This window comes from Mauremys mutica, chromosome 9, assembly GCF_020497125.1.
Source record: "Mauremys mutica isolate MM-2020 ecotype Southern chromosome 9, ASM2049712v1, whole genome shotgun sequence".
NCBI classification, from domain to species: Eukaryota; Metazoa; Chordata; order Testudines; family Geoemydidae; genus Mauremys; species Mauremys mutica.
This window is the reverse complement of record NC_059080.1, coordinates 77,685,719-77,708,795: the sequence shown is the minus strand read 5'-3', so window position 1 is coordinate 77,708,795 and position 23,077 is coordinate 77,685,719. Positions and strand designations below refer to the sequence as shown.

The 23,077-nt window shown below is 46.7% G+C and overlaps 2 long non-coding RNA genes across 4 annotated transcripts in view; one reads left to right on the top strand and one right to left on the bottom strand.

Moving 5' to 3' along the window:
* LOC123377394 overlaps positions 1-1,518 on the top strand; it is a 185,057-nt gene extending 183,539 nt beyond the window's left edge. For all 3 annotated transcript variants that reach the window (XR_006582195.1, XR_006582194.1, XR_006582196.1), the window contains one exon: positions 979-1,518. This is a non-coding gene — a long non-coding RNA (uncharacterized LOC123377394). The remainder of the gene's footprint in view (positions 1-978) is intronic.
* A 4,636-nt stretch (positions 1,519-6,154) lies between these two features.
* LOC123377341 lies at positions 6,155-19,459 on the bottom strand. The gene is made up of 4 exons (XR_006582184.1): positions 19,422-19,459; positions 18,426-18,534; positions 16,128-16,243; positions 6,155-7,689 (listed from the first exon to the last, which is right to left on the bottom strand). It is a non-coding gene; the product is annotated as an uncharacterized LOC123377341 (long non-coding RNA).
* Between the last annotated feature and the right edge of the window lie 3,618 nt (positions 19,460-23,077).

Below are 23,077 nucleotides of genomic sequence, written 5' to 3'. Positions count from 1 at the left end.
GAGGCACAAACATTCCCTGTGCTGAGGGCTGTTCCCCAGAATGGGAGAGTTATGCCTGTCTTACACCTAGGCTAGCACAAGGAAACATAGGACAATAATGTATCGAGCCCTTTCAGCCTGGCAGTTATGCTAAAGCCCTGCCTACAGTAGCTTCAGATTAGCTGTTAGCTATACTGAATGAAAGACCAGTTTGACTCAACACAGGTTTAAGGCATTTTTCTGAAAGCAATGTAGACCACTGTAGGAAACCTAACCTTACAGTTTTTCATACTGAGCAGGCTCCATTTCCTAAACCTGTGCTATACAGAACCAGTTTTCAAAAATGGGATAGACTAATACAGGTTTCCTCTAGGGTAGATGGGACTTCAGATGATTGGTTGTATGATGAGGTAACACCCTGCCTTACTCAGGCAGAGCTCCCTCTGTTGATGGCCCTGGTTATCCTCTCACCAGTTTTACTCTAATGTAGTTCCCCTGGCTTCTGTGTAATTATTCCTGACTTACAGTGGAGTGAGAAGAAAATCAGGCCCAGTGGGAGTTTTGCCTCGTAAGAAAGGAATAAGTAGTTCTCAGCTGTGCCCCAAAAGAGGAAATAGAAAAGTCATAAAGAACTACTTGCACTTTTCTCAAAAGAAGCAGCTTTGCTTCCCGAGCAAATAGCAGCTCTAAATAAGCCGCCGTGAGTAATTAACTGAATGTTCTTTGGACCAAGCTTCCAAAAGAAGCTTATACACATTAAACAAAAAGAAAAGAAAAGAAAGATCTACTGTCCGTAGCTTGTACTTTACTAAGGAACAAAAGGCTTGGATTGAATCCATTTTAGGGCAAACTTTACAAGGTCTTACACTAAGTTATTCAATGGAAAGAGAGTTGAGCAGAACCTTGGGGTGTCTGTGGGGGATTGATTACAAAAAGCCAGGAATTAAAAAAAAACAAAACAGGAAAAATAATCAAATACACTCTCTTTGGCTTTGGCAGGAGGACAAGAAATAAGGTGATAAAAGGGCTGTTTCTGAAGGGCCAGCAGCAGCACTGTGCTATCCTACAGGAAACCTCCGGAGCTGCAGATCCCTGGGCCTGGTGCGCTGCTGGGCGTGAGTGCGACAGCAGCTCTGAAAAGGGCTGGAATTGAAGGAGAGAAGAGGAGAATGCCTTATGAACAGATAGGAGGACAAAGGGAGTTTGTTCTTATAAGGGCTTGATCCTGTGGTGCTGAGTGCTGCAGTTGAGATAACTCAGCACCACACAAGTTTCACTCAGCACCTTGCAAGATTGGGCCCTACACACTTTCCTCTGATTATTGGGGTAATGTTTTCTTTTCCTAGGGGAAGGTAAACCTACCCTACGAAGCAGGAATTATTATTAATAATAAACAATAACATATAGCATATTTCCTTCCAAAGGAAACCATAGTCATTGCTTTACAGTCTGGACAGGGATAATCAAACAAGCCACTGAACTGCAGCCACCTCTGGGGTGGAAACAGCAATCATTCAGCACTTACAACACTACAAAGCAGTCAGACACAGGGCTGACTGGGGGTGGGGGGCAAATGGGGCAATTTGCCCTGGGCCCTGCAGGGGCCCCCATGAGAGTTTTTTGGGGCCCCTGGAGCGGGGTCCTTCACTTGCTTCGGGGGCCCCAGAAAACTCTTGCAGGGCCCGGGCCCCCGGAGCTTCTTCCGCTCCGGGTCTTTGGCAGTAATTCGGTGGCGGGGGGTCCTTCCACTCTGGGACCCACTGCCGAAGTGCCCCGAAGACCCGCGACAGGGGGTCCTTCAGCCCCAGGACCTGCCGCCGAAGAGCTGGGTCTTCGGCAGTAATTCGGCGGCGGGGGGCTCCCCTCCGTGGGTCTTCAGGGCACTTTGGCGGCAGGTCCCAGAGCGGAAGGACCCCCCCCCACCGAATTACTGCCGAAGCGGGGGCCCCCCACCGCTGAGGCCCCCTGAATCCTCTGGGTGGCCCCGGTCAGACCCTCTGTCCCTGTGCTGGCAACTACACTGGTGTAGGAATGAATCTGTCCCTAGGCATGTGGGGGTTGAAAGGGGAGACAGTGAGGGTCAAATCCTATAAATGCAGTGTAGGCAGAAAACTTGCTTCCACTGAGTTCAATAATAAAACTTCCGTTGATTTCACCAGGAACAGTATTTGGCTCTTTAACTTGTCATATCGGTCTTTATAAAAAGCCCCATACAAAACTCTAGCCCTCCTGTTGCCTTTGCCCTGGATCTGATATTTCATTTATGCGGAGGTGAAGCCAAAAGGAGAGTCAGATGGCAGCATGTGGGGGTAGGGACGCAAGTGCTGTCAGTGGCCACAAATCAAAAAGGCAGCCTGAAGCCTACAGAGAACAGAGAAGTTCTGTTACACGGCACTGCCAGTACTCCAGACACGAGCTGAACGCTACTTGCGTGGTTAGTTGCTAACTACTTTAAAAAGCTGTTGCATTCTCATGATAGCCATAGGAAGCTTTGATGGTGTGACACTTTGGCTGTCTGTAGTTGGCTGAGTATGAAAGGTCAGACTGGGACTTATCCAGGACACGGGGCGTTCCATATGCCTGACAGATGTCTCATGCCAGTTTTTTTGAAAGCAAGTTCAGTCAGAATGACCTGGAATGATACAGACATTTTCACTAACAGGTTGTGAGAAACAGGAAGGTCCAGGGGCTTGAGCAGAGCTTAAGAACATAACATAAGAACGGCCGTACCGGGTCAGACCAAAGGTCCATCTAGCCCAGTATCTGTCTACCGACAGTGGCCAATGCCAGGTGCCTCAGAGGGAATGAACCTAACAGGCAATGATCAAGTGATCTCTCCCCTGCCTCTCCAGCTTGGGGGAGACATGAGTTCAATTCCTGCTACAAATACTCTGTGTGACCCTGAGCTAGTCACTCCATTGCTCTGTGCCTCAGTTCCCTTCTGCCCAATGGAACAATGGTTTCCCTATCTCACAGGGGTGGTGTGAGGATAAATACATCAGAAATTGTGAAGAGCTTAGATGATGCAGTGATGGCGGCTGTATAAGTATTTAAGACAGATAAAATTTAAGGCCCTGATCCTACATATACTTATGTACCTGCTTAATATTACACACTGTGGGCTTGATCCTGGTCCTATTGAAGTCAGGAGCAGAACTCACTTTGATGTCAATAGTGCCCTAGTCCAGCAGTTCTGAAACTTCATTGCACCACGACCCCCTTCTGACAACAAATTACTACATGACCCTGGGGGTGGGGGAGGAGGAGCCCCACTGCCCCAGGTGTGGGGGAAAGGGGGCTAGAGCCTGAGGCCCGCCACCCCAGGTGGGGGTAGAGCTCAGGCTTCAGCTTCAGTCCTGGGTCCCAGCATGTCTAGTGCTGGCCCTGGCACCCCCATTAAAATGGGATTGCGGCCCACTTTGGAATCCTGACCCACAGTTTGAGAACAGCTGCCCTTGTCTCACTAAAACACCATTGGGTGTGATTCCAGATTTCCACTGGTGTAAGTAAGACTAAAATACAGCTCCTACTTCATTATTATTAATATTTCAAATTATAAGAGCAGCGATCTTTCTGTTTAATCAGGAGATAGCAGATCTTGTTATAAAATCATGGATGTATTAATAACTATTATAAGCAACAAGGGCATGATCCTGTGAGTTTTTGAATGTGTTCAATCTCATATTACTTACAATGAAAATCATTAAAAAGAGAGGTGAGTAAAAGACAATATCATAAGATCTTTCTGCAATTTTTGTTGTGGAACCCAATCTTTTATTTAAAATAAAAAAGACATTTCTTGCAGTCTTTCCTATGGAGAAGAAATTGTAGCATGTAAATGGATGAGTTGATGCTCTGGTAAACCTGGCATGCAGAAAACTGTCTATTACAGAAAAGAGCAGTACTGAGAACTCCCTCAATGTGCTGTTAAAGGTGACCTGCAAATAGTGTGACCAGATGTCTCGATTTTATAGGGACAGTCTTGATTTTTTTGGGTCGTTTTCTTATATAGGCTCCTATTACCCCCTCCCCCCCATCCCGATTTTTCACACTTGCTGTCTGGTCACCCTACCTGCAAAGGAAACAAAAGAATTAGACGTGTGTCCTTATTTACGTCTTTGTAGTGCATAAAGATGGACTGAAAGGGCCATCTACTTTCTTTTCAAAATTAAAAAGCCTTTTTTCCCTGCTTACTTCTACATTAGAAATTGAAGTCTTGTTTAGGCTGGAAGACTATGATGACTGGAGAACTAGTGAAATGGTGAAAGATTCAACTAAAGTGGGACAGCTCATGTGTGAGACCCTAAAAAAAAGGCCTCCCCTAAATTCCAGATCAGCATTGACAATTCCAGATATTTCTGAGAAAAATAAAAGCAGACATTTTATTTTTTAAAAAATCTTGTATGTCTTCTGTAACTGGGTGGTCTTCCCCTTTAAGGGCCAGAGACCTCAGGCCAGCTATCTTTAGTCAACAATCAGACCCAGCTGGGAAGGGATCAAGTGATTATAAAAGCCAGCAAGTGGCCTGAGTCAAGGAGGAGTTGTAAGAGGGATATGGATTTCTGTAGTAGGCAAGGGATAGAAGGGTGAGGAAATGCAACATCTTTTCAGCATTGAGAGATGCTAAGGGAAAAGCCTCTGGACAGAATTGCTTTGTTTTGCCTCCTGTCATTTTATGGTGGGGACGGGGGGATTGCTTTTAAATGGCTCACTTAAGCATTTTCATGACCCTGCCTGCTGTTTGATTTTACTGCTTTGAGCTAGGGTGACCAGACAAGAAGTGTGAAAAATCGGAACTAAGACAAAAATCATGGTTAATGGCTCTCAGCTCCGCACTATAAAAATTGTTCCAGCGCCCCTGGACGTGGTGTTGTGCAGGACTTTTTATTGTTAACTACTGAGCTCTTCTGTTATGTCTTCTTCATTGGGCTAGATTATGGCACTAGCCACAGCGCACAGAATGTGGCAGTGAGGCTCAGGTGGCATAATACAGTCTTCAGCTACTCAGCACACTGGGGAATGTGTAAGCTGCACTGTCCGTTCAGATGGTGCCTCTTGCTCCCCAAAGCACACCCAGACATGACCATCTCTACTGTCCAGGATGAAGCAGATGCAAGGTGTACTCGTAGAAACAATTTGTGCTCATTGGTTGCACCGAGGGAGCTGTCTCTCTGGTTCCCCCAGGGCAGGGACTGCATTTGTCCCTGGCTCAACAGCAGGGTGTGCAAAGCAAGGTGGGAATAATGCTCCTTATGTTCTCCCCCATCACTAGTGCCCCCCAATCCGTAAGCATTTGCACTAAATCCAGGGACAGACTAGCTCATAGTGTCTTCTGTCAGACACTCTCAGTCTGTCTCACATTCATTGAAGCTTTACAATATTCAGGTATCATAGTAGACAAGAAAGTTAATATGAGCTCCCAATACAATGCTGTGGCAGACAGTACTACCATGATCCTTGGATGTATAAACAAGTGAGTAGGAATAAGGAGTGATTTTCTCCCTATGGGTACAGCATTGGCGAGACTGATACTGAAATGCTTCATCCACTTCTGATGTCCACATTTTAGAAGGGATGTTGAAAAATTCATGAGAGTGTAGAAAAGAGCCACACAAATTATTTGAGGGCTGGAGAAAATGCCTTATAGTGAGAGAATTAAAGAGGTTGTTCCAACTGCTTAGCTTACAAAAACAAAACAAACAAAAAACAAACTGAGCAGTGACTTGATTACAATGTAAAAGGACCTTCACAGACAGAAAATAGCAGGTATTAAAGGGGTCTCTTATCCAGTGGAGAAAGGCAGAACAAGAACCTGTGTCTGGAAGCTGAAGCCAGACAGAGACACAAATTCCTAATTGTGAGAGTGAGTAACCATTGGAACAAAACTGCCAAAGGAAGAGGTAGAGTCTCCATTTCTTGGTGTCTTCACATCAAGATTGGAGGCTTTTCTGGAAGATATGCTATACAACACAAGTTATTGGATTTAGTACAGGGGTAGCTGAGTAAAATTTAATTGCTCTTGCTATACAGGTCAGACTAGGTGATCTAATGTTTCCTTCTGGCCTTAAACTCTATGAGTATGGCTACACAGCAAAAATCAAACAAACCACGGCTGAGAGTCTCAGAGCCTGAGTCAACTACATATTTTTAGGCCCATACTGTGAGACTGAGTCAGGTGACCTACACTCTGAGATTTGCTGGTGGGGGTGTGTGTGTGTGTAGCTATATTCTCTGAATCTTTAAAACCCAATGGGGTAAGTAAATATCCTCATCATGTCACAGATTGGAAAACTAAGGCAGAGAGGGTTAGATTCAGATCAGACATAACCAGGTGCAACTCCAGTAGACTCACACTTACTTACGTCAATGTTCTGAATTGGGCCCTGAGAGGTTACAGGCCTAACCCAACTTCTGCTGCAGTCAAAAGGTGTCTTTCCATTGTCTTCAATGGTGCTGGATTGGGCCCTAAGTACACTTGCCCTGATGCTTCAATGTATGCTATGCAAGCAAACGGGACTTGCATGGCATCAACCTGTTGCCGGGTTGCGTCAGTGCTAGGATTAGAATCCAGTTTACATTCTGTCACCACAAATCCGCACTCCCTCCGTGTGTTATTTTTTAAAATGGCTTTATGGTGGCATGTAAGATACATTGGCACAAGACAGTAAGTCTTATTATGTAAGCACAGGGCCAAATTCTATCCCCATCGAAGTCAGTGGGAACAGAAAGGGACCCTATTGTCACTATATTCTAAATTTCTGATTATGGTCTTGAGATAGCTAGTTTTAAATATTCTGATAAACATATCAAACCACAAAATAATGACAAACATAACCATGGTATTAGGTATCCTTTGATCCTTCTCTTTTCCTTATCAAAGAAATATTTAAAACTTTTCAAAACTTTATTTTATGCACTAGAAAATAAAGACCTGTATGTTTAGGATTTTTAAGAGTTTTATTTGTGTAACTCAATTTAATGTATTTGTGTATAGCAACTTGAATACATAAGTATTTCCAGTAACACTTTGTAGAATTGGATATAGCAACTTACAACAGCTAGCCAGACCAAATGCTGCATGAAAATGAACTGAAGTGAAAGAATATAACACTCATAAATAAGTGCTAACGGAGTTGCTTTTAATTGTATTGTTGTAGACTAACATTGGAGGGTGGGAGATGGTAGAGTGAAAACAAGCCTTTTTTTCTTTGGTGGTGTTGGTGAAAAGGACGAATATCAGAAACAAATTCATACCTAAGATCTAGTATATTACAAAGTAGTTTCTCAAGTGAAATGGTGGAAACCACATACTTGGGGCAACTACAACGAGACTGGGCAAAACAATGGAGAATACAGAACTATATGTCAATATCCTGTGTTGGTCCCTGAGTCATGTACTAAATGACCTAGTTTTTTGTGTTTTAAGGTTTTTTGCGACTGAAACTCCTGATCCCATTTATTTTCTCCTACCGGTAAAGGTATTGAATAGTGATAGGCATACCTCAAAGGCCTCAACTGCTCATTTGAATGTTAAAATTAACTTGAATCATAACCTCCACATTTAGACAAGGAAATTTTCAACTTTCTGTGATCAGTGGGAATTATGTGGCTCTCTTTGAAAATGTCAGGTAAGTATCTTCTGGTCCCCTTGCTAGATGACAGGAAGTGTAGTCCAGCCATGTTAACTGGTATGTGAGACAATAAGAGAATCTAAAAGAGAAAGCAAAAGAAAAGTCAGTTTATCAGTTTACTGTTCCATCATTTAAGTTTGATTATTACATGATATTTATATAAGAATGTAAATTTTAAAGGCCAGATTATCAGCTGGTGTAAAAGAGAGTAGTCCCATTAATTTAAATGGAGGGATGCCCATTTACATCAGAAGAGGATCTGTTCCAAGTGTTATAGAGATGCTCAACACATTGCATTTGTGCTTAATAGCTTCATAAACCATCTCTGTAAATAGAAAAAATATATTAATAAACTAAAACATACCCACGCTATATACCTTGTAGGTGGGGTATCTTCAGGTATCCATAACCTTCTTACTGCTTCCCCCAAATTAAGCTGAGGATTTGAATCATGGCCCATTTCCATTTGCTTATTGCTTCTCACCACTCAAATATGCAAGGGTGACACTTTAATTTGTTTGGAAGAGGAGACAAGATGCTTCTTTTGAAGCCAATGCTAATGCTACTAGTGGATAGCAGACCGGTGATATTCTCAAAATGGCCATCAAACTTTGGCCAAGGCTCCTAGAAAGATGCTAGCATGGTTTCTTTGAATACAGTTCTGAAACAATCCTTCCTAGAAAGTTGCTCACACTGGTTCCTGAGGTGGTACAGCCAACTCCTAACCATGCTATAAAACTGGTGTACAAATGATGCTTTCTGCAGTATTGTATTTGCACTTTCTATACAATAACATGGTTTCTGGAAAAGTTTCACAGCACAGTGAAGTCCTGCCTGTATAAGACAAAGAAACCATGATAGTACCTTTCTAGCAAGACCTGCATTTATGCACAGTTTTCTAAAGAGGTGCCTCATCCTGCAAGATGCTGAGTGGTCTCACCACCTGTTAAATTCAGTAGGGGCTGAGGATGCTCTGCACAGCAGAGAAAAGGCCTTTGAGATCTAACATGTGATCTTTGTTGTTATGATCTGCTTTGCACTGGCTGCAGGATAATATGGCTTGTGGTTTCTTCCAAGTATAGATTTCCTGGCTTACTATATTTAACTATTTAATAGAATGGTACAGAAGCACAATAATGGAAGCAAATTAAACAGTTCAATACCTCAGTGACTGGACAGTGGTTTTGGCAAGACTACCTTTGTGCCACAAGGAAACATATGCAACAAAACACATCTTGTAACAAAAGAGTATGTCGAGTATGTCTACACTGCAGTGTAAACCCAGGATTTGGGCTCAGGCTCAATCCTAACCCCTCTTCCATCTACATGCAAATTATCCTAATTGAGGGCTTGGCTCCCAGCACCCCACAGGGGTGGAAGATCTGAGCCTGAGTCAAAGTGGGACCCAAGGTTCAAGCCCTATTGCTTTGCAGTGTAGACACAGCCCCACTGGACTCACTCTGGGAGTGCAGCAAAAGTATCCCACAATCCTATCGGTCAACTTTTTGTCCTTTGGATAGTCAAGATTTCCCACATTGCACCATGAACAAAGGGCTAGAGCAGTCACAGTTTGGGAGGGCACTAGGAAGTCTGGGATATGGGTGGTTGGACTCAGGCCCACATAATGCAATGTAGACCTAGAGCCCCGGGTTGGGACCTAGAGTTCAAGAATTCCTAACCTAGAGTTACACATAAGTGTAGATGCTCAAGGCCTCGGTTAACAAGCTCAGAGGCTGCTAACTTGAGTTCTACTAACCCAGAGCCAGGGCCGCCCGGGGGGAAAGTGGGGCAATTCGCCCCAGGCCCTGGGCCCCACGAGCCCTGGCCAAGAATCCCTTCCCTGGCTAGAGGTGCCTTTTTAATTTTTACTCACCCGGCAGCGGTCCGGATCTTCGGCGGCGGGCCCTTCAGTGCTGCCGAAGACGCGGAGCGAGTGAAGGACCCGTCACCGCCGCAGACTCGGAGCGCCACCCAGTGAGTACAAGCGCTGCAGCAGGTGGCACCTTTTTTTAAATGTCCGCTCCCCCGCTTTGCCCCAGGCCCCCTGAATCCTCTGGGTGGCCTTGCCCAGGGCTTACACTATAGTGTAGATATACCCAAAAGGACCCAATGCTACTTCCACTGACTTAGGTGGAAGCAGGATTAGGCCTTTATTGCCTCATGCTCTTGATGTACAGCCTGTCAAAGGATGCTGGCAAAGCGAAGAGTACAAAAACTATAAGCAACTATAAAATTATGGCTTTTATCTACCGTATTTTCCAGCGTATAAGACGACTTTTTATACTAAAAAACAACCCCCAAAAATCGGGGGTCGTCTTATACGCCGGGTATAAACAGCTTCGGCTACATACAGAACGTCCCTGTGCTGATACTGTATGTACCGCACTGAGCCAATCCCGGCAAGCGGTGTATTCTATTAATGCATACAAAGCCTGCTCGGATTGGCAAAGGTTGTAATAGCCCGCCTCTCTGACTCAGCCAATCCGAGCAGGCTTAATAGATGACACCGCTCCCGTGAACGCTCCGCCCTCCTTCTCCTCCCCTTCCCCGGCTTCCCGCGAATCAAATGTTCGCGGGAAGCCTGAAAAAAGGAGCGGGCAGGTAAGCCGGGTGTGTGGGGGAGGGGGCGGGACGGCTCCTCCTGGCCCCAGCCCGGTCCCAGCCAAGCACCCCCGGCTCGGGCTGGTCCCGCCTGCGCGGCTCGGACCTGGCCCAGCTCGGGCCCCGCGGCTGCGGCGCCGGTCCCGGTGTCGGCCGGTCCCGGGCAGCCGGGCCCCGCGGCTGCGGCGCCGGTCCCGGTGTCGGCCGGTCCCGGGGAGCTGGGGGCTGCGGCGCCGGTCCCGGTGTTGGCCGGTCCCGGGGAGCCGGGGGCTGCGGCGCCGGTCCCGGTGTCGGACGGGCCCGGGGAGCCGGGCCCCGCGGCTGCGGCGCCGGTCCCGGTGTCGGACGGGCCCGGGGAGCCGGGCCCCGCGGCTGCGGCGCCGGTCCCGGTGTCGGACCGGCCCGGGGAGCCGGGCCCCGCGGCTGCGGCGCCGGTCCCGGTGTCGACCGGTCCCGGGAGCCGGGCCCCGCGCTGCGGCGCCGGTCCCCGGTCGGTCCCGGGGAGTCGGGCCCGCGGCTGCGGCGCCGGTCCCGGGGAGTCGGCCCCCGGCTGCGGCGCCGGTCCCGGTCGGTCCCGGGGAGTCGGGCCCCGCGGCTGCGGCGCCGGTCCCGGGGAGCCGGGCCCCGCGGCTGCGGCGCCGGTCCCGGTGTCGGACGGTCCCGGGGAGTCGGGCCCCGCGGCTGCGGCGCCGGTCCCGGTGTCGGACGGGCCCGGGAAGCCGGGCCCCGCAGCTGCGGCTCCGACCCTGGCCCCGGCAGGGGTAAGAGGCCAGGGCCAGGGCTGGGACTGGGGCGGGGGAGGAGGGGTTGGATCGGGCAGAGGTTCTGGGGGGGCAGACAGGGGATGGGGAAGGGGGGGTTGGGTAGGCGCCGTGTGGGAGTTCCTGGGGTCTGTTGGGATGGTGGTGGATGGAATCGGGGCAGTCAGGTGTTGCCTCGGAAGGGGGGGTAGTCTTATACGGCGAGTATAGGCCAAAACCTATGTTTTAACTGGAAAATTAGGGGGTCATCTTATACGCCGGAAAATACGGTACTGATCCATTATTTCTAAGACTAATGTACTTAAGAAAATTAAATGACAGAGGGCTTGGCTACACTTACAAGTTGCAGCGCTGGTGGAGGCTTTCCAGCGCTGCAATTACACCCCGTCCACACTTGCAGGGCACAACCAGCGCTGCAACTCCCTGGTTGCAGCGCTGGCTGAAAACCCGTCCGGGCTGGGGTATAAGGAGTGCAGCGCTGGTTATCCAGCGCTGCTCAGCAGGTGTGGACACTCACCAGCGCTTTAATTGTCCTCCAGGGAATAAGGAGTTATCCCAGAATTCCTGTTCAGCCACTCTGCTCATCAGTTTGCACTCTACTGCTCTTGCCTCAGGTGACCCGCCCTTTAAATGCCCCGGGAATTTTAAAAATCTCCTTCCTGTTTGCTGCAGCCAGGTGTGTGTGGAGTGCAATCAGTTAATCTTTACAGATGACCATGCCTCCACGCGGCAAACGAGCCCCAGCATGGAGCACTGGCGAATTACAGGACCTCATTAGTGTTTGGGGGGAGGAAGCTGTCCAGTCCCAGCTGCGCTCCAGCCGTAGGAATTACGATATCTTTGAGCAGGTATCAAGGTCCATGCTGGATAGGGGCCATGATCGGGACGCACTACAATGCAGGGTGAAAGTTAAAGAGCTGCGGAGTGCCTATTACAAAGCCCGCGAGGGTAATCGCCGATCCGGAGCTGCCCCCACGACCTGCCGTTTTTACAGGGAGATGGACGCGATACTTGGGGGTGACCCCACTGCCAATCCCAGGACAACGATGGACACTTCTGAGCCGGGTGGGGGACAGGAGGAGGAGGAGGAGGCGGCGGAGGGAGGAAAACGCGAGTGAAGCTACTGGGATGGGGGAAGACACCCCAGAGTCCCAGGAGGCATGCAGCCAGGAGCTCTTCTCAAGCCAGGAGGAAAGTACCCAATCGCAGCAGCCAGCAGTTGCAGAAGGACAAGCAAAGCAGCGGGTTACCGGTAAGAGGCTTTTATTTTCTGGGTGGAAATGTTTCTGGAGAGGAAGGGGGGTTAGGGCTGTATGCATGCCAGCCTAGATGTGGAATAGCCCATTGATGTGGTCTATCACGTCGCGGTAATCGACTGCAGTTATCTCAGCAAAAGTTTCAGCCAGAGCGTGGGCAATATGCCTGCGCAGGTTTATAGGGAGAGCCACTGTTGTCCTTGTCCCAGTCAGGCTAACGCGTCCGCGCCACTGTGCCGCGAGGGGTGGGGGGACCATTGCTGAACACAGGCAACCCGCATAGGGTCCAGGGCGGAATCCACATTGCTGTAGAAGAGCCTCCCGCTGTTCCCTAGTGACTCGCAGCAGGGAGATATCTTCCAGGATTAACTCCTGTGAAAAATGTTGGGAGACTCTTTAGTGAAGCTAGTGATAGAGATAGGGAGATAGTGAAGATCACCCCTGCAGCTGCATCTTCACTCAACCCCTCTATCACTGCAGCTTACCCGAAGCAACCAGCACCCCTCTATCACTCAAGCCCCACTTCTCCCTCTATAAGCACCCCTCACTCACCATTTCGTGGCTTCTGTTGTGTTATGTGTGTGGTAAAAGAATGCTAAAGTGAGGACTAAGAACTCCTTCAGTGTGTGGGAATTTCAGTCTGGAGATAATGAACACAATGCTTCCCTGTTAAATGCTGTCAATTCTGCCTTTCTAAAGTGACCTTGACTGCTGGACTGACCAGATGTACCACAGCACAGAAGCTGCAGAATTTGAGAAAAAATCCCCGAAAGAGCAAGGAAGACATGCTGAGAACTGTTATTGCTCACTCTGCTAGAGAGAGTAAAACCTTGCAGGAGTGGAGAGAAAAGGAAAGCATGATCCGCCAGAGACATTGGTGTAGAAACGCTGTGGCAAAGAGGAAAAGCACAAACCAGCTGCTAGACATCCTGTCGCGCCAAGCGGACTCTCTCCAGGCTATCGTAGCCATGCAGGCAGAGCAGTCCCGTGCTGCCCCCCAGCCACCCCCCGTCCCAAAGCTTTTTGCCTTGTGCCCCAATGTCAGCTCAAACCCCCTTTCCCCAGCATCCAGGTTCTTACCACCACCAGCTGCCTCCAACACCTGTACATTCACCAACCAGCCCTGATAACTACAACCCTTACCCTCTGCACTCAACCCCCATCACCATGCAGTATATGCACCCTGAAGTGCAGGATTCATTGCACAGCACTCCAGACAGGACATATGCAAACTTGTGACTGTACAGTTCACCAACCCACACCCCTGCCCTCTTGTGTTCATGAAATGTTGTGTGTCTGTCTGTCTGTCAAGGAATTTTTTTTCTTTTCAATAAAACAATTCTTGGCTTTGAAAACAGTCTTTATTATAGCAGATAATGAAAGATACCTTAGCCCAGTAAAGAAACAGGCACTGCAAATCATTTTGGGGATAATAGAATAACAGTGTAAACAGTGCACTTCACTCCCATGCAAGGCAGCAAACATTACTGTTGGCTTTCAGCCTCAAATTCTTCCCTCAAGGCATCCCTAATCCTTGAAGCCCTGTGCTGGGCCTCTCTATTAGCCCTGCTCTCTGGCTGTGCATATTCAGCCTCCAGGACTTGAACCTCGGCGGTCCATGCCTGACTGAATGTTTCACCCTTCCCTTTACAAATATTATGGAGGGTACAGCAAGCGCATATAACCGCGGGGAGGCTGCTTTCCCCCAAGTCTAGCTTCCCATACAAGGATCTCCAGCGCGCTTTTAAACGGCCAAAAGCACACTCCACAGTCATTCGGCACCGGCTCAGCCTGTAGTTGAACCGGTCCTTGCTCCTGTCAAGCTTCCCTGTATAGGGTTTCATGAGCCAAGGCAGTAACGGGTAAGCGGGGTCTCCAAGGATCACAATGGGCATTTCGACGTCCCCTACTGTGATCTTCCTGTCTGGGAAAAAAGTCCCTGCCTGCATCTTCCTGAACAGGCCACTGTTCCGAAAGATGCGTGCATCATGCACCTTTCCAGGCCAGCCTGTGTAAATGTCAATGAAACGCCCACGGTGATCCACAAGCGCCTGGAGAACCATAGAGAAATACCCCTTACGATTAACGTACTCTGATGCCAGGTGGGGGGGGGCCAGAATAGGAATATGCGTCCCATCTATCGTCCCTCCACAGTTAGGGAAACCCATTTGTGCAAAGCCATCCACAATGTCCTGCACGTTCCCCAGAGTCACGGTCTTTCTTAGCAGGATGCGATTAATTGCCTTGCAAACTTGCATCAACACGATTCCAACGGTCGACTTTCCCACTCCAAACTGGTTCCCGACCGCCCGGTAGCTGTCTGGAGTTGCCAGCTTCCAGATTGCAATAGCCACCCGCTTTTCCACCGTCAGGGCAGCTCTCAATCTTGTGTCCTTGCGCCGCAGAGTGGGGGCGAGCTCAGCACACAGTCCCATGAAAGTGGCTTTTCTCATACGAAAGTTCTGTAGTCACTGCTCATCATCCCAGACTTCCATGACGATGTGATCCCACCAGTCAGTGCTTGTTTCCCGAGCCCAAAAGCGGCGTTCAACAGTGCTGAGCATTTCCGTGAATGCCACAAGCACTGTAGTGTCACACGCTGCAGGCGACTCGATATCATCGATATCATCGTCGGACTCCTCACTGTCACTTTGGAGCTGAAGGAATAGCTCGACTGCCAAACGTGTTGTGCTGGCAACACTCATCAGCACAGTCCTCAGCAGCTCAGGCTCCATTTCCCACAGAAATCGCGATTCACACACAGAGTAAAACAGAAAGACACTCACAATGGCGCCAAACGTTGCCGGAAAGACAGAATGCTGGGATGTGAAGCGATGCACCACGGGGCGTTGGAACAGGAAGCGGAATGACCCACACACTTCCTTCTCCTTCCCACAATACTCAGCGCCAAAATGGGACGAGGTGCTCTGTGGGATAGCTGCCCACAATGCACCTCTCAATACAGCGCTGGAAAGTGCTGCAAGTGGGCCACACTGCAGCGCTGGTAGCTGTCAGTGTGGCCACACTCCAGCGCTGGCCCTACACAGCTGCATGACCAGCGCTGTAACTCCCAGCGCTGCAACTTGTAAGTGTAGCCAAGCCCAGAGAGGCTAAGGCCAACATTTTCAAAGTTAATTTTAGATGTCACACATGAGACATCTTAAGCCTCGTTTTGAGGGATGTTGAACACCCATAGCTCCTTTTGAAGTCAGTAAGAGCTAGACATACTCTAAAAATCAGGCCCTAAGTGCCTCAAGCTGGGCATCCAAAAATTAAAGTTAGTAGATATTTTTGGAACTTTGGGCTTGAGTGATTTGCCTGAAGTCACTCTAGAAGACCAAAGCAAACAAAAGGGCGACACCCATGGAGTCTTTACCCCAACAAAACTTTCCTTCACCAGTCAGCATAGCAACTCCCCACAGTGGTTTACCATACAATCTTATCCCAAATCAAAATTGAGATGACTGCCTGTAAATAAACAAGCCATAAAGAAACAAAAATGAACTGAAAGTATGTGAACATGTTGTCACGGTTCCCTCCCCACTCTGAAGTTCAGGGTACAGACGTGGGGAGCCGCATGAAGACCCCCCTAGGCTTATTTCTACCAGCTTAGGTTAAAAACTCCCCAAGGCACAAATTCTTTCTTATACCTTGGATTAAGTAATGCTGCCACCACCAAGTGATTTAAACAAATATTTAGGGAGGGCCACTTGTAGCCCTACCTTCCCCAAATATCCCCCCAAACCCCTACACCCCTTTTACAGGGCAGGCTTGAGAATAATCCCCTCACCAATTGGTACAGGTGAACAAAGACCCAAACCCTTGGATCTTAAAACTATGAAAAATCAATCAGGTTCTTAAAAGAAGAATTTTAATTAAAGAAAAGGTAAAAGAATTACCTCTGTGAAATCGGGATGGTAAGTACTTTACAGAATAACAAAAGACTCAAGAACATAGAGGATCTCCCCTCTAGGCAAAACCTTAAAGTACAAATCCAGGATAAACTTCCCTCCTCCTACAAAGGAAATCACAAGCCAAAATAAAAGTAAGTTAACGCATTCCTTTGCTAGAATCTACTAATACTAATGGAGTTGGATTGCAAGCACAAAGAACAGACAAAACAAAGCCTTTTCCTCCTCCCCAGATTTGCAAGTATCTTGTCCTCTTATTGGTCCTTTTGGTCAGGTGCCAGCCAGGTTACCTGAGCTTCTTAACCCTTTACAGACAAAAGGATTTTGTGCCTCTGGCCAGGAGGGATTTTATAGGACTGTATACAGAAAGGTGGTTACCCGTCCCTTTATATTTATGACACATGTAATTAAAGCCTTTATGATAGCTTGGGCATAATAAAGGTTGCACAGGCAACATTATTTCTTGCATTTCCTAACTTTTGAGTGTTGACTTTGCAATTTTAAACACTCTTTTTAACAGTTTTTTTATTTGTTTTTAATGCAGTAGTCTATAGAATACCAAGGTGGCAACGATAAGGATTTTTCCCCCTGCGATTTGTGTTAGCTAAACCATCCTATCAATGCTCTAAGGGGAAAAATGCCAGAATTCTGCTAACAATATCCCTGTTTTATCACAATTCTAGCTAGTGTGGTTCTGATCCCAATGCTGGCAGGGCCTCTGCTTGGTCCTCAGTTCCTCTCATGCACTTCTAGTGATGTCAGTGAGGTTGCCAGGGAAGAAATTAGAACAGAATCTGGCCAAAATCAAAGAACTCAGCACGCTGAACGAACATGCATGTACACACACACACCCTTCACATCCTTTGGTTAAAAATCCAAAGGTTTGGATACGATTATATGTGCACTTAGTTCTTTTCTCTCTTCTTTTAATGGAAAAAATTTCAAGCTGTTAATTACAAAAAAAGTAATTAAAATGGCAATTTTAGTTCTGAAAGGGATCTTGCCATTTCAAGTATTTTATAATACATGCATGCTGCCAAGCAAAAGGTATTCTGTTGAATACTACTGAAAATATTTCAATGGTAGCCTTAATCATAGTTTTCAAAAATATAATTAAAAACATTATCTGGAAAGGATTTTTGCACACTTCATAACACATTCCACATTTTTCTATACAAAGTCTTTGTTCTTTGAGATTAAAATAAAAAAAATGGCAAAGAAAATAGCTTGGATCAGTTAATCTTAGTTAAAGCTCAAGCTGTTACTTACATACAAGTTAATCACATTTCTACAATGGTTAACTCAGTTAATAAAAATGAGATACATTACTTGTGGAAATACCACAAAGAGTACTATATATAGATTTATTTATATCAACCAGTTTCTTAAAATAATAGATCTCATAAAAGTTTGTACATTACTATTTTAAATGGAAAATGTTTTGCCAGACAGCAATTAATGGATGTCATTATTCTTTCACACTATTGTAAATCACGAGTGACTCTACCAAGACCCATGGAGTTAAAAATTTTGCACCAGCTTGGAGAATGGGCTTCTATATGTTAATTATTCACACAACTAAATAGCTTTTCCTTTAAAAATGTCCTATTTAATTGGAAGGTCACAGAAAAACAAAAGAAGGGTAAAATTCCATGTTTTAGATGGGAAGATGTTATGGACAGAAAAAATAACGGGAGTGTGAAATGTGGTATTTCCTCAAATAAAATAGGGGGTAGGAAGGGAATAGCTATTCAATTGATTAACCTCAAACAAATTCCATGCCAATGTTTGATTTCGAGATACAACCCCACATTTGCCTAAATGGTGCCTCCAAGCTGTAGAATGTCAGTACAACACTTCAATTGTCTTTCAGATCAAATGCTCAGGCAGTGCACACTCCAACCCACTCAACCAATCCACACCTAGAAAATAGAATGTCAATTGTTTTTAAAGGATTAGGCCCTTCTTGTTTACTACAGTGCTCTACCCTGATTTCTATACAGTACAATTATCACTAAAATGGATATACTAGAATATATTTTAAAAGGAAAACTTTGGCTTACACTGTAACATTAAGCTATGTGCACAAAGCTAGAGTTGCTTTCCTAGTTTCCTACTTCTAGTAACATTTGACTCAGATTATCAACAGTCAATAGAGTTTACCACTATTTTGCTCAATAGATGGCTATGGAAACTAGTGTACGCAGAAACATCCAACTAGAGTCTTTGCTTCCCCCCCCTTCCCCCTCCTCGAAGTTCTTCCAATCCTAATCACTAAAAATGTACCTGTTAGTGGCTTTACCGCAAGACACGTGTTAGACATCACAGCCACTGCAGCCCGAGTCTTCTGTTGCAGTAATTTTAAAGATTTGTATAGCAGAAAATGATAAACATTCTAGTGGAAAATTAATGTGTGTGTGTCAAATATTCTTAGATAGACAAAAAAAAATGTGGACCCCATGCTCTACTCTGTATCTGAGTTCCTCTGGATTCTTTCATCTCTCCATTGCTGAAACCCCATTTACGAGAACTTTCAAGGACAGCTGCAATAAAGGGAATCCTAACAGCTGAGTTCAACAGGTGCACCCCTGTTCAAATTGTGCAGGAGCTGATGGAGTTAGGAAACAGAGTGAAGGTAAATGATATCTATACAGATACCCCTTGCTCAGTGATGAGCTGCCAAAATATTAACAACCGGTTCCCTCCTCCTCACCCCACGAGGGGGTTGTGCCCCCCCCGCGACTCCTGCCCCATCCAACCTCCCACGTTCCTTGACACCCCACCCCAGGACCCCTGCCCCATCCACCCCCCTTCCCTGTCCCCTAACTGCCCCCTGCCGCCCCATCCAACCCCTCCTCTTATTCCTGATGGCCCCCCGGGACCCCTGCCCCATCCAACCACCCCTTCTCTCTGTCCTGACTGCCCCTGGAACCCCTGCCCCTGACTGCCTCCCACCGTCCCATCCAACCCCTGGTCCTTCCTGATTTCCCCCCCAGGACCCTTGCCCCCAATCAATTCCCCTGTTCCCTGCTCTCTGAACGTCCTGAGTCCAGACCCTAATCCACCCCCCGCCCTCTATCCAACACTCCCTCCCTGCCCCCCTTACCGCGCCGCCTGGAGGTGGGGGCCACGCCGCCTGGAGATGGGGGCCACGCCGCCTGGAGATGGGGCTGGGAGCCACGGGCGCCGGGCCGGAGTTGGGGGCCGGGCCAGAGATGCGCCGCCCGGGGTCGGGGACGCACGGCGCCTAGAGCCCTCCTCGTGCCCCCCGCCCCAGCTCACCTGCAGGAAGCTGCTGCTTCCTTCTCAGCCCTCCCAGGCTTCCCGCGCTAAGAGCTGATTGGCAGGAAGCCCGGAGGGGGAACCTTCAGGGGAGGAGGCAGAGGCAGAGCTGGAGCCAGGTGAGCTGGGGCCAGGAGCAGGGCAGGGCAGGGCAGGGAGCTGCTGGAGCTTTTGTTAAATTTAAAAGCCCTTTACAACCGGTTCTAAAAGGATTTCTAAATTTAACAACCGGTTCCTGCGAATCGGTGGGAACCGGCTCCAGCTCACCACTTCCCTTGCTGCCTGAATTCCCCCCAAAATCAAAGTGGGTCTTGGGAAATCAGAGTGAAGAAGTGGAATCAGAACCTTCTTTCACAAGAGAGGCAAACTATGCCCTAAGGAAAGAATGAGTAGGAAACTCCATTAGTTGAACCTAATGGTGTTTGCTTTGTTCCTTTTTTTTTTTTAAAGCAGTGCTAAAACAACAATGTAGAAAGCTGAAATTTAGCACAGAGATGGCCCTCATCAAGAAGTGCCTTTGAGATTTCTAGTGACATTTGGTTTTGATTTAAATGAGTTAGGAGCCTTGTGTTTTAGCATTATTTAGAGCAAAGATAGGCTGCTGCAGATCTCTCTCTCACTCTCTGCACGTTCAAACATGCACTGGAAAATACACATTCAAATCACAAAAGTATAAATGGACAGATGCAGACTTTATAAAGTGTGCAATGAAGGAGAAAAGGCTCCATATGATTGTTTAGATCTGGTCTAAATAAAATCTGGTCACTCGGTGCACATCAAGTTTCTGGATGAAGAATTTAGGAGGAGGGAGGGAGTGTGAACAGAGCCATAACTAGAAGATTAATGCTATTATCATACAGTAGTGCCCTGACAAGAGATCCCAACTAGGACCATACCAGATGGTACAAACACAAGTAAACACATGGTTCCTGCTCTGAAGAGCATACAACCTCAGGCCAGGTCTACACTACAGACTTGTATCAGTATAACTACATTGCTCAGGGATGTGAAAAATCCAGACCCCTGAGCGATGGTAGTTATACCAATCTAACCTCTCGTGTAGACAATGCTACCACCTCTCAGGAATGTGGATTAACTACACTGACGGGGGAAGCTCTCCTTTTGGCATAGTAGTATCCTCATTAAAGCGCTACAGCACTTCTTCTGTACGTGAAGCTCTAAGATTGTACAAATCTCAGATTCTGCTAACCCTTGCACATGTTGATTAATAATGTACTCTGTGATTAGCCACACTGAAATCAGTAGGACAATCTGTGGGGGAAGATACTACTAAAATAAGTATCTGGGTCTAAGAAGAAATGTCTGTGAACAATAGGTACCAAGGTAGAATTGCTTGATTAATCAATTATGCTGTGTTGAAATACTTATCCATACATTTTTATATGCTATTTTTTCATTATGGACAGTAGTTTTGTGAGCTTTAAACAAGATAGAGAAAGTCTGCTGTTTCCAGAGTTTCAGTGGGACAGTAAAAATAAAAATAACTAAAAAAATATTATAAGAGAAACGGACACTTTTCATTATGCCATTTTTTCCTCTTTTCTTCCATTCATCTTTTCCCTGTTCCTCCATGTTTGTTTTCTTACTGTTTCCTTTCATCCTCACCATTGTTGCTGCTACACTTCAATTCAGTAGTAGTAGAATTTAAAACTAACACCTTTTCTAACGAGAGCATTCATTGTCTGATTTAATTTTTCTTTGTCCTTCTTTGGTGATTGTATGTAGGTGATTCTAGATAGAATTGTTTTTCACAAATTGGTTCATCCCTCTTCTTAAGATACACTGCATTTGGCAGCTGTGGTAGAAATAGCCTCTTCAGTGTACCAAAAATCTGTTTGATATTAACTGCTGTACCAGTCATTCTTTGATGCAGAGTGGGACAGGCCATTCCACTACTACTCAGAGCTAGAACTTGATATTTTGGGACTAGAAAGTAATTTGCTACTAAATGCCAAAAATTGACAGACTAAACATAGAAAAGAAAATTCTGCAATATTTTCTGCTTCATTGTGAGAATACCATATGCTTGCAGCTGTATGGAGCAGAATTAAAGTTATGGTTGTTATTTGAGTTCAAGTTAGTGCTTTTGTTTGGAAATTAAATTTCCTGGATTTCTAAAATGCTATGTCCCTGCAACCTTAAATCCACCTTAACGAAGATTTTTGCTTGGCAATTTTATAAAAATAGATAAATATTGATACGGTTCTATAATCCAAAAATCCGATAACAATTTAACAAGTATTAAGCAGTGGTAGCACTAACAGCAGAATATTTTACTATCAGCAAAGGAAATGACCAAGACAGTCAGATTTATAGATATTTTGGCTAAGAGATTTATATAGAAAATAAAATACAATAAAGTTCTAACAAAACTAAGTTCACTGGCAGACTATCCAGCAGAGGGTAAAAGGAATGAGCAGCAGCAAAAGTCTAATAATGATCACCTAAAGTAAATGTCAGATAGAAAAACATAAAGCCCTGCCAACTTAATAACAGGAACATGACATGACTCAGAAGGCCAAAGCTGGACATACACTATGACAAGTGTATGATCTGCCAAAAAGATGCTGCTGATATTTTGATCAACATTAAACCTGAAAGAGTGACACATTGGCCTGCTGATAGAGCACTGCACTCAGACCGTGATACTGTTTCCATTTACATATACCAAAATGGCACAAAAACTGCAAAACATAATGGACCATTAGAAAGCTCCATTTAAAATGCCAGTGGACTTTCATAGAAAATGAAAATGAAGCCATAGACAAGTCAAAAACAGTTCTCTAGTTATCACTGATGTCAATGGGAGTGTAGTGGGGTGCTCACCCCACTCCTGCCCTGAAGGGCATAAAACAGCCCTGAGAGAGGGCTGCAGCGGGGAAAAGACAGGCTGATTGGGGGAAGCAGCCACAGGTGGGATCATGCCCCAATCAGGCCACAGCTGGCCCTATAAGAGCACTGAGGGCCAGAGGCTTGGAGATAGACACTCTCTCTCTCTAGCTTTTGACAGGGAAGGACCTGGCTGCTTGGGAGCTGAGCAGGGCACCTGAGGTGGAGCAGTGCTGGGGAAGGGAAGAGGGAGCTGGGGAGCTCCAGCTTAGCAAAGCTGCAGGCTGAATTAACGGCCCACAAAGGTACTAGGGCTGCAGAGAGGCAACTCAGATATAGGCAAAGGCAGCTGGTCCAACCGCTCTTGCTGCTGATGAGTGGTTTATAGACTGCAGTCTGTCCCAGGGAGTGGGGGCTAGATGATGACTGGCAGTAGCCACTGAGGCAAGGTGGGGATAAGAGGGTTGGGGGTCCCCCTGGATGGGGAGACCCAGATTGTAGGTTGCTGCGGTGGGCAGAACCCCTGGGCAAAGGGCACCGGGGTTTGGGAGGGACACAGGGGCCAGCAGCAGGCGTGACATCAGCTGGCAGAGGATGCTCTGGAGCTGGAAAAGAGCTAATTCCCAGGACAACCAGCAGGAGGTGCCGTGCTGGTGAGTCATTGCCCTGCCACAGGGAGGCTTACACAAATAACAGAACTGTTAGTTATCAGTTAAGTCATGTTGCGTGACACTCAATGGGAAAATATGCTTCCATGTAAGACCCCTACCTCTGTCTGCCCTGTGCTGCCCTTCTGCATCCTCTTC